Source organism: Macrobrachium rosenbergii, chromosome 52, assembly GCF_040412425.1.
Source record: "Macrobrachium rosenbergii isolate ZJJX-2024 chromosome 52, ASM4041242v1, whole genome shotgun sequence".
Classification (NCBI taxonomy): domain Eukaryota; kingdom Metazoa; phylum Arthropoda; class Malacostraca; order Decapoda; family Palaemonidae; genus Macrobrachium; species Macrobrachium rosenbergii.
The window spans coordinates 21,295,498-21,316,338 of NC_089792.1; the positions used below are offsets into that span (position 1 = coordinate 21,295,498).

The following is a 20,841-nucleotide window of genomic DNA, read 5'->3' on the forward strand; positions in this document are numbered from 1 at the left end:
AGGAACCCACGCACATTTCTGGTATTAGATCAGACTTCATATTCACAGATGCTCCAGCTATTGTCAAGTCCAAGGTCTGTGAATAAATAGGCACTTCTGATCATTGCGCCATTGAGATGGATATATCTGTCAATCCGTATATTCCTGATGCCACCATTGGAAAAAACGGTCTGGCTAAAATCCAGAGTCAGTTGGAATCGCATTATTCAAGCTTGTCAGGCACTTGATATTTTAGATGCCATATTAGATCCTAATCCCAAGAAGTTAAATGAAATGCTGATGGCTATTTTAATAAGATATGACCCTAAAACGTCATCAAATTTAGGGCAAATGACCAGCCATGGTTTGATGATACATGTAGACGAGCCTACCATGTCAAGCAGATCAAATTCAACACATAGAGACGAAATCGTTCAAATAAAAATTACACCATTTTTGTTGAGTCTCGCCTTCCTGCGAATAGAACTGCCATGCAGTAGAGAGCAATTACAATAATTCATTGAAGAGGAAACTTGACGGTGTTACTCGGCCTCATCTATGGTGGACCAAACTGTCATGATATTAATTCTAGGAACAAGGTCGTCTTCCATTCCACCACTAGTTTAACAGATGATGGTAGATTGGTTACTGGCGGGCTGAACTGCTTCATCGAAGCAGTTAGCTGAGGATGTCCCCTCCCTAATACTCGTCATCCAGAACCTATTCTTACAAAATTTGAATTTCGCTTTAGGGATGTTAAGAAAATTCTGGATAATCTTGATAGCTGGGGTGGAGAAGATCCTGATGGTTTCTTCCCTTTATTTTTTTTAATGTTTCTAGTGTGTTGTCTCCCAAGATTAGTAGATTCTGTAGATATTTAAGTCGATGTCGTATCATTGCGGATGAGCGCAAGTTTAGCAACACAATGCCTGTTCTAAAGAGCGGCATATCTGCAGACTGCAGTAACTACAAGCCAGTTTCTATTCTCCTCGTGCTCTCCAAAGTTGCTGAAAACTTATTTTTAAGCCACCATATAAGTATGTGGAATCTAAAGGATTGTTAGCTGACAGTCATAATGCAAATAGGAAGCAGTTAGGTACCTGCGATGCTCTTTTAGACTTGACATACCATTTGCAAGGGAACCTCGATAAGGGTTTTGAGTGCACAGTAATTCAAATAGATTTGTGCTGTTTTCGATTTAGTAAATCTCAAGTCACTTATTTATGAACTCAAAATCTTGGATTGGTGGGTGTGTTTTAAGATTACTTCAAGATTCCTTAAGGCAGGCAGCAGCGAGTTGCCTTGGACGGGATCTTTATTTAACCAAAACCTATTTTGTCTGAGGTTCCACAGGGTAGTGTTCTTGGTCCACTGTTATTTTTAGTGTATAAAGTGGTATGGTTGTTGGCCTGGGAAAAAAATTGCTCAGGATGCCTATGATGCAACACTTGTGGTGTAGTAATATCTCCACTTATGAGAAATGAAGCTGCCCTCGGCCTCATTAGAACATGGACCAGATCAGTGAATGGTGTAGTCGGTGGGGTATGAGGCTGAACTCCAGTAAAACGAAAACTACTGTTGATTAGCAGATCTCATGCAGATTTCCCACCCCATCCTCCCTTCAGGTGGATGGGACTTTGCTGAATGAGTCTGAAGCTTTAACTATCCTAGGTGTAACTTTTGACTCACATCTAACTTTTGAGAAACATCTAATGAAAGTTTCAGCAAATGCCGCACGAAAGTTAGGTATCGTTCGTAAGGCCTCATATGTTTATAGCAGTGATAAAATCAGTGCAACCTGTTTTAGGTCGTTTGTACTTCCTTTACTAGAATACTGTTCTCCGGTGTGGATGTCTGCTTCTGCCGGAGATTTACCTTTTTTAGATAGAATGGTTCGTGGTGGTAGGTTTCTGTTTCCTAATAGTAGCAGTTATGACTTACTTATGGTCTCTTGTTTGTCACTTTTTCGTTAGTTGTATTTCAAGAGATCTTTCACATTCACAATTGATCCCTGATCCTCTTTACCTCCCGAGAGCAACCAGACTCGCTCAACAGCAGCAACAATATGCAGTAAATGTGGCCTCGCTGTCGAACTTCTCAGTTCCAGAGGTCCCTTATTCCTCACACTGTTGGACTGTGGAACAGCCTCCCAGAGGATGTCGTGCAATTGGAACTTCAGAAGTTCAAGCGAAGATGCAATGCATTACTACCCTAATACTATTCTCCTTGTATTTTAATATATTTTTATCTATTTATCAATTTAATAATTTATTTTACATTTTTAATAAGTAGGATCTCTTCTTTATATATTTCCTTTATCTCCTCTTACTTCTTCCTAATGAACACCATATTCTTTGGAAGCTTGAATTTCAAATCAATGGCCCTGTGGGCTTGTTCCATATGAATATGTTTCATCTTCTGAAAAATAATAATAATAATAATAATAATAATAATAATAATAATAATAATAATAATAATAATAATAATAACATAAGTCACTAAAATGGTGAAGAAATCCACAGTGGTGTAAGTGTAAATATATAATAGAAATGTATATACAAACGAGAGCTTCCAGAGCCTGCTGGATTTCTTGACCATTATTATTATCATTATTCTGCAAACATTCGGCAGAAGGTAATGTAAAAAAATAAAAGATCCGAAGAAATAAGGATCATAGGACTTATAACTTACCATTAGCGAACAATGACTAAATTTATTGATGGACCATCGACATTTTCAGTAAGATTTAATCTTAGCTTCCGGTCATGTTTAGAAAATTGTTATCTGTAATGTTTAAATGTTTTGATTTTATGTTCTCTTTTTTAGATTTATTTAAGCTTTTCTGCTTCATAGAAAGATTATAATCATATCTTATGTACGACTGGTTAAGTGGAGTTTATGAGGTCGTTTATAACTTATATGTAAGAATGAATATGCATTCTGTTTTGTTCCTTTGAAAGGAATGTGCTGCCGTTCTTTTTTTTTTTCATTACTCCTTTCAAATAGAATAAACTTGTCATTTCTTATGGAGGTACTCATTTACATCGATGATTTTCTAACCCATGTGCGCCCCGTATTCACCAGCAAATCCAGGTGGAAGGCTTTTATATCCGAGGATTGGGGAATCGTGACTTCGAATGCATGTCGGGTTGAGTGAGTGTTGACCTGGATAGTGGCGTGTTGGAACACTTGTTTAGAAGACAGACACCTTTTTGAATCCTTTTTTCTTCTTTGCAATGGTCCGCTTAAATCAGATATGCTTCGCTTGTAAGAGGCCCCTTGTTGTCAGCAACAGCAATTTGATTAAGAGTTGGTTCACAGAATCGGGTGTGGTTGGAAGAAATGGATTCAATCGGTTATATCTTGAGATGGTGATTTTGAAAGACAAAAGAAAGTTATTAACCAATGTCTCTTCACAAATGCAACCAGTACACGTTTATATTATGCCATCGTCATTGAATAATAATAATAATAATAATGATAATAATAATAATGATAATAATAATACTGGCCACAGTCCCGATTCAAACTCCGAAATATCCACCGTCAACTTTTGAGAGAATATAATAATAATGATTCCCTGTTAAGCGAATTCAGTCCAAAATTTCTCTCTCTCTCTCTATTCTATAAAAATATATATATATATATCACTATATATATATATATATATATATATATATATATATATATATATATATATATATATATATATATATATATATATATATATATATATATATATATATATGTGTGTGTATATATATATAGTCTTACTAGTAAGGAGACCAGGGCTTTTCGTAGTGAGAAATCAAGCTGAAACAATCTCTTCTTTCATTGAGATCCTCCTCAATGGGCTAATGTCTTGTGAAAGTGACATGGGTTCGCCATAGAGTATTTATATTTTACGTTGGCGTTACATGACGGGCAAAGGACGGTTGTTCGGACAGAAATGCTTCTATGCTCTTTCTCATTATTTCTTTTGGCAGAGATGATATTTGATCATCTTTCTCCTATCTTCCTGTCTGCCCCTTTTAGCATATTCCACCAATGGTTTAAAATTCTGAGAAGAATTAAAAAACATCTCAGAGTACCACCGATCTTTTAAAAAGTCTGGAGAAAAAGGTTAATGTCAAAAACATATCTCAGGGTACCAGTGAGAGTATCACTTCCACAGAGATTTTTGTGTTATTAATACCTTACAATGAGTCTGTATATGCTGGGCACACCAGTAAAAACTAATTGCGAGATATCGCGAACATTATGTGTATATTTTATTTAGCGAGATATTTCAGTTCTTTGTTTAGTGTGAGTGGCATAAACGAATGAATGAGCTTGTCAGCCTGTATTCAGTAAAGAATACGAAACCTGTATTCTTATTTGTATACTTTTATGTCTTTCTGTTTGCCATCTGTACCAGACGTTAAATACTTTTTTTTTTGGGGGGGGAGTGCGTTCCAGCACCCTCATCCACCTTTCTCAGTTCCATCCACTAAAAAATTATGTAAAGCATTTTCATTATGCATTTGCCAGAATGGTGGCTCCTATTTTAGGCATTTTCTTTACTGATATAGTTTGGCCGTATTTATGCTGCTGAAAATGTCAGTTAGGTAAAAAAAAATAACCAAAGAAAAATCTTTAAATCAGTACTGCTTCAACTATTCGCAGTTCCATGGCCTTGTGTGTTGCAAGGCTGTTCAAATTTGTTAATATTGTCTATACTTAATCATTCATAAATTATGGACTTTATTAATATAAATCATCATCACCAACTCCTCCAGCGCTTTTGTAAAATAACGTCATCCCAGTCTTTCCTGTGCTTTTTCTTCCACAAATATCCACTCATCTCCAGCCTCCTTTCTCATAATTCTTATCGAAATAGGTGTGAGTCTTCCAGCTCTGTTTCTTCTCACAAGAGCCCAGCTGACATTGCCACGTACTGTTTTTCCAGTTTAATTAATTAAATATAAAATTAACTATATGACACTTGAAAGCTGAGAGAGATTGTTAATAAAGTACTGGGGTTACCGATTTTAATCCTACATTCTAGATAGTGTCACAAATAATATGGTATTGTTCGAATAACAGTGACCCATGCAAGGAAAAGTTGCTTCTCAGGACGTGATTGGGCATCAAAATTAAAACCAAAATATCCCTTGCTTAAAGGCGCGATTTCCTCTGACAAAGATTTAAAGATTGCGTGTGTCAGACCCTTAGTAGTTGAGCTGTTAAGCATACTTGTTTCAGGTTTCTTAATTTACACAAACACACACACACACACATACACATATATACACATATATATGTACATATATTTATATATATATAGGATATATATATATATAACCATATATACATTTATATATATATTTCTTGACCGCCTCCTCCTCCTCCTGTATAAATGCTGTTTTCAAAAAGTTTTTTACCTCTTTCATCCTGCAAAGTCTCCACGTGTCTTAAGTTTACTTGGATGTTTTTTTATTTAACACACTTTTATTAAGTTCATTTTAAGTTTATATTTATATATATATATTTACTGGTTCTTTAATGTGTAAATATATATATATATATTATTTAAGTTCAACTGATTTTATATTTTAATTTATTTTTTTATGTTCTGAGAAAATTATCAAACCTTTTAACTATTTTGCGGGAATGTCCACATGTTTAATTTATAATGTTTTGATTTCCAGATATAGTCACCATCGTAGAAACCATTGACTGAATAAATGTCAGCGGACTGGTTCTGTATGTGTTCGGCCGTCCCGCGGCCTCTTTTTCCAGATCCTCCGATGGTCCGAATGGACATATATAATATGGGTACGTATATCCTGGGCTATATCGTTTATAAATATACAGACAGGTAAGAAGGGCGTGGGTGGTTATGAATATATAAAGATTTTTTAAAAATTGCATCTCTCTCCTGTCTTGTCAAATCTATCTATCTGGCTATCTCATGTTTTTGTATTCTATACTTTATACAAGATTCTCGAGAGATTTGAGAAAAAATCAAACTGACCAACGTTGCAAAGTCTCTCCCATGTCTGTAGGTCTCAGTGGATGTTTTTGTGTTTGCAGATATAGTCACCATCGTAGCATCCATTGCTGTCCTTGTCAGCGGATCTGGAGATGGAAGCCTCTCTCTGGTCTGTCGTCCTCGGCTCTCTCGGTTTTTCCAGATCTCTCCGGATGGTCAGGAAGGACAGGGACTGTCTTAAAACTTGATGGAAACTCCTGGCTCTCTCTCTCTACGCCTCTCTCATGGCAGGTAAGGACAGTGCTTTTCTTGGTGATGATCAGAATTTTTTCTCTCTCTCTCTCTCTCTGTCTCTCTCATCTCTCTATCTGTCTATCTCAGTCTGTATTCTGGGGACAAGATTGCTCAGCGAGATCTAAAAAAATTAACCTCTCTCTCTCTCTCTCTCTCTCTCTCTGACAGGTAAAAGGACAGGACTGTCTTTTCCTTTGAGATATCTGGTCTCTCTCTCTCTCTCTCTCTCTCTCTCTCTCTAGGACAGGTAAGGACAGTGATATATTTTCTTGGTGATATTTGTGGTCAACTCTCTCTCTCTCTCTCTCTATGACAGGTAAGGACAGTGCTTTCTTGGTGATATTTGTGGCCAACCTCTCTCTCTTTCTCTCTCTCTCTATTATTATTATTATTATTATTATTATTATTATTATTATTATTATTATTATTATTATGTTAGACAAAGACCACAGTTAGATTTTGATTTTGGAGTTATGAAAAGAATACTTGCTGCAATAAACCCATAATGATCATTTTTTGTATAAGTTACATTAGATACATATGGCCTGTGATTTAATTCATTTAGCTTATGAGACTCTTGTATGTCTGCCATGTCAATATTGTATTTTTATATATTTAATTTTTTTACAGCTTTTTATTGCCATGTTTCATTTCATCTCACAACTACACAACCATTTTTTTTTTATTTTAGGCTCAAACATTGAGAATTGATTGTATCCTTTTCCGGTATGTAATAACATGTTGCATGTGTTCTTAAAAGTATTATTTGAAAACAAGTTGGACTGATAAACTACTGTACTTTGTAACGAAATTTATTTGTTATTTGAAAAAATGTTGTATAGCCCGGTTATGTATTTTATTTATTTGGTTTGTAATTTAACATATTTGATATTGTAGCTGAATTATTGTAAAATCAATGAACAATAAAATTATTTACATAAATGTTTCAAAAATTAACCTAACCTAACTTGGCCTTGGTAACCATGCAGAATTTTACTAATTAATGTAATTTAATCGGTGAAATAATTAAGTCATCAAGCATGATGATGTTTATGCAAACTCAGCAGTTATTATGCATAATTATGAATTTATCATATCCGCCCCATCAAATGTCAGCACGGCTCGATGTGCAAGAGGTTTTGTTTTCACTCCCTCGCTGCCTCGTAATTCCCCGGCAAGATCCTCTCCCGCCCGGAACATTTAATCCTTTTATGGAAAGAAGATCCTTCAAGGCCTTCCAGAGAAAGTCTGGTTTAATTTCGAGACTTTTCTTTCCTCAGAGGATTGTTTGTGTACGCTTGTGTCTGTATGTGTGTGTGTGTGTGAGCGATAAAAGAAAGAGAGAGAGAGGAAAAAAAGAGAGAGACTTGATAGGATCATGTCTGATTTGCTGTTATGATCTCTTTCCGCAGGAACTACTCACAACCGTGTACATAGGATTTCTTGGGTTGATCTTCTCTTCTTTCCTTATCTACCTCGTTGAAAAAGACAACAATGAAAACTTCAAGCATTTTCCTGATGCCCTTTGGTGGGGCGTTGTAAGTATTTTCTTTTCGTTTTCTGCTAAAGGCATCAAGTCCTTTTTTTTCCTATAGGCCAAATAACCATTTTCACGTTTCTGACTTATCCAGGTTTCGGTTTGCAGGTTTCACCTTGTCACTGAAAGTACTTGCGCCTCCCTGATATAAAATATTAGCTTAGAATGTTTATTAGGTCATTCATTCAAAACACGTTTTACTAGAAAGAATTAAACATCAACAAAATGCGTCTGCCGTTTACATTGACGATCCCATTCAGCGTAAAAGCTTCGTATAGTTTCTCTGATAATTCTACGCTTTCCCTCGAGACCTGAATAGCCTCATCTGTAAAATGTAAAATTTTAAGAACCACTTGAAACCCAGGTTTTTTTATTCTTTGTCATTTTATAATAGTGGTCTGAAGATTGAAGACTGCAAACGCTAAGGTTGCAGTAGATGATCTGGCTTGTTGAGAATGTGACAAATATGAAAGAGGAAAGAAGCATAAACAGAAAAAACCAACACTAGGAAAGAGTGAAATTAGTATATAATATTACAAATTAGCATATAATATTATAGTGATTTAATTATCCTCGTGAGTCCATCAGACTGCTTCAGTAGTAAGTGTCCTAGACATGATTGAGTGAGCAAAGGGTCAGTAGTCTGCCTGTCACGTTAGGAGCCTTGAAATGTTAATAAATTTTAGATGTACTATTGAATGAAAAGTCAGTCAGTTTCCTTGGCAGTCAGTAGGCCTGCTGTGGGAGTGACTCTTATCCAACAGCCGTAAAAGAAACTCAATTAAGTAAAGTACAGATTATTTGTAAGTGTTTAAACAATGACAGAGGTACATTTGATGGCGTTTTCCGTACATTTTTTTCCTCTATTTTTCTTACATTTTAGTGTTTCATTGGAGCAGCTTTTGTAGAATTTTTTTTTTTTACTTTAAGGCAATATTTTCTTTAGATGTAAAAGCTATTTAATTTTGTTGTCATTATAATGTCCTTCTTTTACCACAGGTTATTTGTATATTTTAGTTTTTATAAAGTTCTTGATATTAATGTATTTATAACTACTTCTGTTACAAGTGTGAAATATATAGGTTGATTGAAAAATATATAACATGAGCTTCAGTTATCTTGAAACGTCAGGTTCATTATAGAGTATAAAAATCAACCTCACAATGCAGCATGAAACATAACTTTATCACAGAAATATTATATTGAATATACTTTCGTAATATCTTATCGTACTGGCTCCTACTAAATTCTCAAAATAATCGACACTTTGTTGGACTCAGATTCATGATTCTAATGCCGTTTATCTTGCCAACAATAAAGTTGTCAATGCTCCAACTGTTTGCAACAAGTATCTCCTGACAGTGGGTAACGAGATTAGTTCATAAATTTATACGGGGCACGATCTTAAAAATACCTCCTAAACATAATAATGATTTATTGAAACCCAGGATGATTATCAGCATTTGTGGCACTTAACTGTACTTCGACTAAATATTACAAATGAACATCATTAATAATGTTTATGACTGAATTCTGTATTTTGAAACAATACAAATCTACAATAAAATTGTAGCTTTCGACGTATGCGCCAAAGTCCCGTTCAGCCAACAGGTTAAGAATGTGAGGAATAGGAAAAGCGATAATCGTCCCCGGTACTGCCTTTCATCAATTAGTTGGTCATTATTGGAGCTTTGGAAGACATAGTACCAGGTCCTTCAAGAAACTGGTTTAAACTCTGTAGAATTGAAAACTAGTTTGTATGTATGACTATATCATCTTGTGAATGCTATTCCCTACGTTATCGACGAACTGAGCTTCTGTGCTTTACTTTTCATAATAAGAAAGTGTTATGCACTTCTTGCCATATGGAGTGTAAAACTGTTGTTTGCCTTATATGAAATGAGATGGGCAACGCAGTTTACAAAAGGTCCGAGTCACAGACCTTTAGAGCTCCGACGGCCATGGTGACAGCTAATATGTAAAACTATTAGATTTCCTTTGATTAGGATAAGCTTTACTTTTGTAATACGGACGCACTTGGAATATAATTCCGCGCTTATTGTTTCAATAATATCAGTGTCGGTTTTTTTTTACGTAGATATTCGAATGAATTCGTACCAAGAAAACATTTTCATAGAATTCTTAAGACTATCTGCTGAATATTGCAATGAGAGGCGAATTGGAGAACCAGTATTAGCAATTCAAAAAAGCCCTCATGCTGAAATGAAAATCTCCAGCGAAAGAACTCAAGCAGTTATGAGACTGAATGTGCGATGACGTCCACTTCCACAGAGATGTCATTGAAGGTTTTGGGAGTTAGCTGCTGCCTAAGTTAAAGAGTTCAGTTGCCTCCTTGCCTGTTATGTATAATTTTAATTGTGGATCTGAATTAATTCTTTCACTGTATAGAATAGTGTTTCAGAGATTTGTATGGCTGTTTTCATTACCCTTTCAGATTACGCTGTGTACTGTAGGGTACGGTGATGCTGTACCAAACACTTGGGGTGGCAAGATGATCGCATCAGGATGTGCGCTTCTGGGTATTTCCTTCTTCGCCCTGCCAGCTGTAAGCTTTTTTTTTTTAAGTCACGGTTATAAATTAGGTAGTTTGGGTGTTATACTCTGCAGAAATTATCCAAGATATTTCATAGCACTTTGTTTCATTCCACAAAAAGTGTGATCCGTGATGGCATTTTCATCTGGTGACCAACATCATTCACTTTCATTTCTTCAGACTACCCCTGATGCTCTCGTTTCATATTTTATGCTTTTAGTTAGATTCAGTGTTATGATGCCTTTAATTTAAGATGTCTTCCATCAATTTTAATAAGACTGAGCTTTGTAACAAATGCTCTCCTCCACACTCGAAGTTGGCATTTAATACTGCACCCTTGAAAGGTTACAGAAAATCTGCAGAAGACAGTTTTGTCGTGATGTCTGTGAAATGTTTCAATAGCAGGAATAAGAGGATAAAACTGTCTTTTTACGCAAATAAGTGAAAGTGAATTTTTGTTCATGAGTAGCTCTTCAGGAGCACGAGTCTTCAGGATAGCATTGAATCTCTTAGACCTTGGAACTTCAAGTCCCTACCATTGAACAGATGACCGTTTTACTGTTGAATTTAAAGGAAGCGTAAGACCTCTGATCCTGGCCGCCTGGTGTCATGCTGAATACGGGTGGTAACCATGCTAAATGAGCAGCATACTCTAACTGAAAGCGTTCTGTACTAATTAACTTTCAACATTCTAGAATACTACCGAATGGATAGATGTAAGTTTATAATAGGGCTTTTTAACTTCTGGTTTCTGGTTCAAGTTATACAGTAGGAACATCTCATATTAATTTTAAATACAGTTCATTTATTTAATAGTTTTATACGGAATCCCATCATTTAAATTTATCTAATTACAGTAATCAACACTAAGTCAGAGGTGAATGCACAGTGGTTTTTGTACCCAGGATTAGTCAAAGCCTTGAATCCAACCATGTTGAATTGCCCAACAACATCATCTATTTCCGCGTGCCAGTCATTTGAGGAACTATAAAGAAGATCAGATACTTAACCCCGGCTCTTTTGTTGTGAATTATATAAGAGCTTTAAGGTTAAGATTGTAAAGAGCTTTGAAAATTCAGTAGTCATTATTTTTCCGGAAAAAAAAAATCCAGGACTTCTATATGGAAAAATGTTAGTTATTAGTTTGATAGGTAACACATGTGGGTAAACAGGAAAAGCTTTATAAAATCTTCCTAAGCAACTTCAGGAATAAAGAAGTGGTGGTAGGGTACTATCATCATAATAAATAATAAATATTACCCAGCTTTTCATCTTCACTGATGGACAAAAAGAGCTAATCTTGGAAATATGAATGTGTTTTCTTAGAAGTCTATCGGCGTTGTTGTATGTTGTTTGGTATAGTTGGGTTAATGAGGCAAGATGACTTACCCAGTTACAGATGAAGCTTGTTGACAAGTAGCGAGGACCGTCCTAAGGCTAACCTTAGATACTGAACTGTTATGAACGTAGGGAGCCTTCTGTGGTAGCGCCTGTAGCCCATTGTTCAAGAGTTCTTTTTTTGGCAGGGTATACACTAAGACCATACTTCATATTGTGCCAGTCAGCCTCTGAAAAAGACCTTCCCTCCCTTCCTGTGGTGTATCTTTTATAAGCATTATCTATGGGCTTTCGGTAGTACAGGTTTTTGCCCTGTAACCAAGTTCATTGCCACCAACAAAGAATAGCATAGGCTTCTAACGAGTTTCAACGGTGGCCTCTTGAATAACACACACACTGTTTCACAAGATTCATTTGAGGTGCCAGAGTAGGTTCCCTTAAAAGGATTCTTTGGCTGGTGGCTCCATTGTTGGTTTGAACCTATATTAATTTATATTATATGAAGATTACATCTTTACAAAACATTTCTACATCCAAAAGTTTGTGAGTCAAAAAGCTTTTCTTTTGGTAATAGCTGTCTTGCTCTTGATTTATAAATCTATTTTCAATGTCCTATGTGTTTATAAATATAGTTCAACAAAACAGTAAATAATCGGATATACAAATGTTAAGCAGTATTTCTCTGTTCGTGAATATTTAGGAAGATGTGCTTCAGTGAAATTGTTATGCTTTGTGATGAAGAATTTAAATGCATTTCATATATCAATAAGTCTCGTTGTAACCCCATTTGAAAATAAGAATTTGTTTAGTTTTCATCTGTATTTTTTATGGTTTCCAAAGGTAAGATAAACATTTTACTAATTCCTTCCTTTTCTTTTAGAAAATTTGGGGCCGATTACGTACTTACTTGTTTCATGAAAGCATTGGCGTCTTTGTTCACCCATTATGATGACTGGTATGTTTCAGGGAATACTGGGATCAGGCTTTGCTCTGAAAGTCCAACAGCAGCAGCGACAAAAACACATGATACGCAGACGCCAGCCTGCGGCAACACTGATCCAGTGTCTTTGGCGCTGTTATGCCGCTGATGAGCATTCCATGTCCGTTGCTACCTGGAAGATTCACCAAGTCCCTCTCCCTTCCCCACCATCGTAAGTTCAGAATCCTCGCTCCCGTAAATTTGTATTCTAAGTTTTATCATAACCATAGGCCATCTTTTTTTTTTCTTCCTTGGGAGAAAAGATTGCTCTCATGGGAATTGCAGGGAATTCTACCTGTAGGTGTAGTTTTCTTCTTTTCAGGTACGCTATTGTTTATTGTTTTTTACTTTTGCCGCTTTGCTGTTTCCTACTTTATGTGTTTTATTTGTTTATTATAATTTTCTTGTGTTGCAACAGACTTTTAAGAGTACGCTGGACGCGGTCAAAGCTGAAATCATATACAGTATGTTTATACTTCCTTCATTACACCTGTGAAGATTTATTGTCAACTGGACTATCTTGAAGTGTCCTAGAGATCAGCTAGGTCACGTTTATGTTTATTTGATTCTCTCTCTCTCTCTCTCTCTCTCTCTCTCTCTCTCTCTCTCTCTCTCTCTCTCTCTCTCTCTCTCTCTCTCAACTTCATTCTAAAGTATGTACTGTGTTGTATACATGTGACAGTTTAATCAGATAAGTGTGCATGTACACAGTTCGCATTACTGCCTCTTGTGTAACTTTCTGAGCTGGTGTGCATGGATGTAGTCTGCTCGATATTTTGTGCGCGCGTGTTTGTGTAAGTGTGTGTGTGTGAGAGAGAGAGAGAGTATTACTTAGTTAACTTGGTTTTGTAAAATATAAAAATATCTAGGGGGCGGGGTATCTGCTAAGGTTATCGAACAAGTTGTATGTTCTTGTATAAAAGTTTTTGTATGTGTGTAAATTTCTTTCATTAAAGCAGTTTGTGCTGATCTCATGATCTTTTCCCTAAATATAATGTTTTATTACATGGGCTGAACTTTATATGTACATTTTTTTATTTTGATTTGTAAATAAATTTAAAGGCAGATGCTCAACAGGACACTTACCAAATTTGCATTAATCAAAAGTGAAAGATGATGTGCTACTCATGGGAGCCTGATTTTTCAAAATTCCGCCCTGGTGGGGTGTTAATTCAGCAGGTATCATATATTTGAAATAACGGTGAAACAGCTGTGTGTTTAGAATTTTACTGCAAAAGGTTTATCTCTCATGAAACTGAAATTAACGCTGAAACCTCAATCTGACCAACCTTCAAAGATGGCTAAATATTGCATGCCTGCTGTTCTGTCCATTTACATTCCTTTATTGTTGCTTCGTGATATTTTTAGAATAATACAGTTATCCTGACAAAGGAAGCCCATGCTGCTGTACCTTTTCAGCACTCTCTCGTGCTCACATGTTATATTTGTGTGTACAATATTGTGACTGAATAATAGAGAGTTTCTTAATTGTACAGAAGACGCCTTTCTTTGGTTTTTCACAGTAGTTGGGCATCTTCTAAATTCATTCTTTTTTTATAGGATTGTAGTGATAATATCCTGATTAAGAAATTTGCTGTTAATCATTTTTATCATTTTTCCTCTTGAATACTCTGCTAGCATTTTGCTTTTTTTCTGTTTTGCTGGATTCTCAAGACTAATCCATCATAATGATAATTTGCATCTTTACCTATTTTGTTGTTACTACTTTTAGCCTTGGTAATGTACTAAAAGTTAGTGTGATTCTCAGAAGACTAAATTTACAGCTAAAACTTGAAACAAGGATAAATATTCAAAGAAAAACTACTGAACTAAAATTTTGCCAATAGCCAGTGTGTATATCAACTGCAGGGGGTCATGTAAACATCACTGTAAGCTACAAGATCAGTGAGAGTTTTTCGTACAGCATTTTTCTCACTTTGCATATGTTCAGCTGATACATTTTCAATAATTATTACAACTAATCTATGAACAAAGCAAATGAAGGATATCATTTTTTTGTCTTTTTTCATGTTTTCTATCAAAATGAATAATGTTATTATACAAAATTCTCTAGAGTTTTTTCTTCTTTTTGGCTGATTTTTGAGAATGCTTAGTAAAAATATATTAAGCCATTTTTCCCCTGCTTCGTATATCATCCAGGAGACAAATCAGGTAAATTAGCCTGCTTAGCTAATGCATAGCCTGTGTGTTAGTCTCACATTAGCTACTCAGTGTTAGGTGTTAGAAAGTGATGATGATTTGATTCTGTTCATCGTAGTGATTCTTTTAAGGTTTATTTATATGTCCTTCCTTGAGTAGATTATCGATTTGTCCTTGATTTTTCATTTCATTAGAATTGATGGAGAGCACATATTTGAACTGTAAATATATTGTCATTTAGTAGTGTGCTGTATATTTTCTCTTTTGCATATTTGACAGTAGTTTTTGATCCCTATTTTCACCTCAAGTTTTCAACTAATTTTCTTAGAAATGAGTTTGCTTAGCTGAGAGTAAGATTGCCTTTGATAATATAAGCATCACACATGAAGTTGAAGTTTACAAGAAGACAGTGGCAGACCTTTGTGAATTTGAAGTGTGACGGGGTTCCCGAAAAGACGTTATGCCTTGGATGTCTGAGGGCAAAACATAGGAAATATTCTTTTGCCTGTAGAATTGTGCTTATGTGATTTGATGTCAACGTTTCTGTAGAGTAGCTGGAGTGTTCGTGGAGTTGCCTTTCGTGTGCTGTGGACAGTGGAGTTGAAAGTAATGGATAGTAACCGTAAAAGAAAAGTAGTTATTTTATTGATTAGAATATAGAGACCAACTGTGAAACTGGGTATTTGTAATGTCTTACTAGTGTTGATCGTGATGTTTTTGCAGCAGTTTATAACCTTTGTAATTTTAATTAACATAACTGTGGCAGGCATAAAGGATATTTTATTCACTCCATTTCCATTTTTCATGTTTGATAAACGGAAATGGTTGTAGGATTAAGTGCGTAGGGGGAAAAAAGAAATTGGAGCTTATATGTATATTATTTGGATGATTCCTATGTATTGTATATTGTGCAGTAATTGTTATCTTGTGTAAAGCAGCCAACTACCAGATCCATATATAGTACTCTACTGCATATCCAGATTTTAAATTTTACAAGCCACAGGTAAGGTCTGAGCTGACATCGCTGGTCTCATATGGAGAATGTGTCAGTTCAATTTTCCGCCATAGTTCATAGACAAGAAAGCTCATTTTATAAGATCGTTGTCAGAAAAATTCTGTAATCGCCAGGAATGATCTGTATAAAAATGCAATCAATGTGCATATTTTATCAATATATAAACAAATCATGAACTCCCAACCACTTCGTACTTAAAGTAAATCATATCATATTTCTTTTCTTCTGAGTTTGGGTAGTTCATTGATTTAGAGCATTATTCATGTAAAGTAAAGGCTGTTAGCTCAAACCCCACCTGCAAAAGATTAAATTGTAGGCTTAATGCTAGATTTAAACGGGATTTGAGGTTGCTTGCTTTAATATAAATTAATAACTATAAATGATTATATATTTTAGGTATGCAGTATGTGTGTGTGGCTGTGAAAGACAAATTTCATATATAAACATGTTTTCAACCGTTCTAAGATCAGTCTTCAGAGGAAAAGCTTTAAGAATCCCATCTCGAGTATAAATTCTCTTAACAGCTAATATCCAAGATATTTCATAATAGTGTCCGTTGTCAGCTTCTGTGTTGCCAGAACTTATTTGAACACCTGATCTTTGGGGACTAAGGCTTCTTTTGGGAGCTACAGGTCACAGCCACGTGACTTGGTCTGATTCGCCATCATATCTTCACTCAGTGTTTGCATCGGCCTTGAGCTTCCTTGTGTCCCCAGGTTTTCTGCTTTTACGAGATGGTAACCATTCTTTGTTTCCAAGCTAGCACTTCCCTGTCCATTTCCCCCTTTCCTAACTGTGCCTTCTGCATCACTGAGACTCTGACTCAGTAGTGTAGTATTTAAAAAAGATAATCTAATTAACAGGCTGACTGTGATAAACGGGTTTCTTTGTGGACATCTGCCTGATATTTGAGTCAAGGATCAGGGATCGACCTGAGAGCTTTTGCAAGCACATTCGTCCTCTTATTTGGTAGTCTTGCCTCCCTTCCCATCGGCTGTATGTATAAAAATGCCCGCGTGATACAGGGATAGTCTTAGCTTTAGTTCTGGAGGGAACATTAAAATATTGGTTTCACTCACTCATTCCTTCCGTTGGTTATTTGGCCTGGTAACTCATTCTTCAAACTTAATTGGAAGTAGGTTATGTAAGTCATTTTTGGCTCCATGTAACCTGAAGAATGGTCAGCCCCTCGACGTTTTGGAAACAGTTCATCCTTTCCCTGTGCCAAGAACGGTGTGGCAAAACTGCTGTTGGTGGATACCTTTCCAATAACCTACTTAAAAATTGCACATCTTACCAAGAAGAATGTGAAAAGTTCTTGAGACTTTAGACTTCAGCTTTAGATATGGCTTGTGAAACGGAGCTTTACTGAGAAAACAGTCTGAGCAACTCTTATTTGTAATTGCAGTATGTATCCACCTAATGAATCATCTTAAAAAAAGATAATTTATGGAAACCTTATCCATCCTCGCTAAGGCAGGATGAGCAGTAAAGAGCTGTTTATAGTCTGCCATTCCCTAAAACCATACCCCGCCACCCATTCCGTTGTTTAGAACCCACTTTCTTACAGAAAATCGCCCTTAAATGACTGAACTTTCGTTCTACTCGTAGTTCAAATCTGACTTGTACCTCACACATTTGTTTATACATCCTCCCCCTTTTTGTATTCCATGATAAGAGACCGGTCATTTCTGGAATACTGATATAATGCGCACCCCTTCTCCTTCTACATACTCCGCTGAGGCGGAACAGGCTATTTAGTGCCAAACGTATTCTAAGCATGAAGGAAAATGAAGAAAAAGGAGGGAAGGGTGTTCTAACGTCAGAGGGAGTGATAGACCCACCTCATGTTATGAGATACAAAGGTCCGGGCAGTTGCGACTGGGCGAAAATTTCAGAACACGTCAGCAAACAAAGCAACAGTCAGCACACCAAAGCAGTCTGGAGATTGAGATTCCCCACAGAGTAAATGTGCAGTGTGGGGCCTTGTGAATGTTGTACGTTTGCTGAGAGGTAGAGATGCGTTCTTCCTCAATCTGACGGAATACTGCCAGAAATAGCAATCACAGAAAAGAAACATCTAACCTAAATTGCACTGAAGAAAGAGAGAATTTAGGTAAGACGTGTATCATGACTGTTGATTGAATGAGTCACTCTTGCTTCTGTCTTGTTGATAACGAAAGCTGAAGAGAAAATATTTTATTATAATGTTATAAGACCAGTAATCCAAAATTTTGTAAGCATGATATAGAAGGTAAATTTTAGTAACTTTACTATTCGAACCCTATCGTTTCTCCAGCTTCTAATTTCTTGGAGTACAGAGACAGCACAGCTAGTTTAACGTAATTTGGAAAAGGTTTTATTACAGAAGTGAAATAACTGAGCCTGCAGGATAGAGTTTTGAGCACTATGATGTTCTTATTGCTACAGCTAAATTACGAGCTCACGGTAGTGAGCTCATTTCCTAACAGACCTGTTAATTATCAGCACTACTAAGAATACTTTCAACCCCTGAAGAACCGTATGTATGAGAGCATTCAGCAATATGGAATCCCCCTGGCCTTTTGAGTTTTCGTTACATCACATGCAGAGTGCTCTGTATAATGTTTATAACTAGTAAAATATTGCTTCCAAAGTAATTACTTAATTCTGTGTTGTTAACAAAACCGCGTTTGGTTGAAAGTTGGAAGATAACTGTTTGTTTTACTTTAGCTTTCAACTTTAACTATATGGTTAAAGAAGGCCATCTCTCATCATAAGGGAAAATTTGATTTCCTGGATGCGCTATTCAGCTGGAAAGGTAAAACTATCTTTGCTTTATAAGATGTGGCACGTTACAAGAAAAGTCGTTTGTCGACCAGAGAGTTTTTGCCTTTGCCGTCTTTTGTGTGCTTTATAGTTAAAACAAGATATTTTAACTGTAATTCATTCAAATAAATGTTGGCATAATGTGGAAACTTATAATTTAGATTGGAGGTGTTTGATATTTTATCAAGAGCTGAATATGCGACTGAAAAAATGAAAATGGAAATAAGCAGAATATTTATGCTTGAATGTATTTAACTACTAGATTACTAAATTTCAAGATCCCCATTAAGAGCTCTCAGAAAGATAAAAGGATAAAAAAATAAGGAAAAAAATTAATGAGATCATAGAGGAATAGAGGAAGAGTAGAAAAAAAAATATCTGACAATGAGGAGGAAAAGTTAAATGAAAGAATACACCACGACTAGTGTCATTTGGATTAGAAAGAGAAGATGGTATATAACCACCAGCATCGACAGAAACCCACTTATGGATTTACGCCACTTTCAGGGTTTGCCGGACCCTGACAGACCTATAGAGGGTATTGAGATGAACATTTTTCTGAAGGCTCATAAGGAGAATAAACAGATATGTGTTAATAAATATGAGAGGAGATCTTCGGAGAGTGTTCCATGTAGCAACAACACTGATGGCTGGAAGAGTTATATATAGGAAAATGAAAATGTAGTAATTTCATATTTTCATTAGCAGTGGAAGTTGTGGTTGAATCAATAACATAAAGCTGTGAAGATGGGAGCACTCAGCCATCTATGCGGTTGGCAAAAACAGCGCAAATTTTTTGGAGGAAAGTTAGGCACAGAAATTAATAATTAGGAAGAATAGATGACAAGTATCTTCATGAATTCTACTCATTGTAGCAGAGAAGGCTGATTTTCATGGGAGGCTTTTGGTAAACGCTTCCCATCGTGTCAATGATCCCCTATTGGCTAGCAAGTGCAAATATAATGTATTTCCTTATACTACCCAATAATCACTATCGACTATTTGTTAGGACACCTAAGTCTGTTGTCAGAAACTGGTGATGGAACGCCTTGTGGAACAAGGGATAAACAGGGTAAGGGTGAATTCCACTGTCATTCATTAAAGACATCATGTCATCAGTAAGTTTCGGTGCCAAAAAAGAACAGCTGTTCAGAGTAACCTTTAGGAACTAAAAGTGAATACAGGACTTGAAATAAGGTACATCAGGATCTCACCTTTAAGAAGCTGTGCTAGCTTTATTAACTGGGAATATTTACGGCAGTTATGTAATTGCAGTTACAATTTGATGCTTGGTGAGACACAAATAAAACTTTCTAGGATAAAGGATAGTGCACTATTAAAAAGTTTTTCAATAAAGTATAACGATGTTAGGAGTGGCTTTTATGGAAAATACCGATTAAATATCTGCCTTTCACATGCAATAAGGTGCCTCTCTTTCCTGGTTAACTTATTAACCAGTGCTACAGCAACCGGCTAGATTTTGACGTGGTGTGAGTTCTCTCCATTCTCTTCTGCACATTCTGCCTGATTTCCCATTTGGTTTAGGCCTTCATCTGTGCCCTGTGCCCTTTTTCCAGGATTTTCTGGGCCTCCCTACTTGTTTCCGTTTTGCCATTTCCTTATGCACTGCTTTTCTGACAGGTTACTAGTTAACCAAGTCTTTTCTTCCTGTCATCTTGAAGCTGGTAAATTCTCTGGTATACTTATTTCTGCTGCTGTACAACTGTAAATGTATGCTAGGTTATCACTCTTTGATCGTGCACTTTAATACAACGGGAACCTTACTGCTAACACTGAGTATTAGCTTTTAATTGTTGAAGAGAGATGTTAAGAGAACTTGAGTCAAGCTGCTGTTAAGAATTACAGTAATTAAGTTTTGGTATTTGCATCAGAATTTTAGCGGGTCTGGAGACTGATTCTCATCCTTAATTAACTTGTTGTATATGAATTTCTGTCATATATATGAATTTAAGGATTACACTAAAATTTGAAAGTAGAATGTATGTGTATATGTGCATATGTAGATGCTGAACATGTATTTATACGTATCATACTTATGCACGCAGGCACTTTGTTCGTTCAATGAAAGTTTTGTGTGTGTGTATGTTGCCTGAGTGTTAAGTGTGTGCCATGACAATCATAAAAGCAGCTGAGTTGAAAAATTATAAAATGTGCTGCATACTTATTTGTTGCTTATTATAAT

The 20,841-nt window shown here is 36.0% G+C and overlaps 1 pseudogene; it reads left to right on the forward strand.

Annotated features, from left to right (window-relative positions):
• LOC136833740 (potassium voltage-gated channel subfamily KQT member 1-like) overlaps positions 1-20,841 on the forward strand; it is a 708,908-nt pseudogene that overhangs the window by 533,006 nt on the left and 155,061 nt on the right.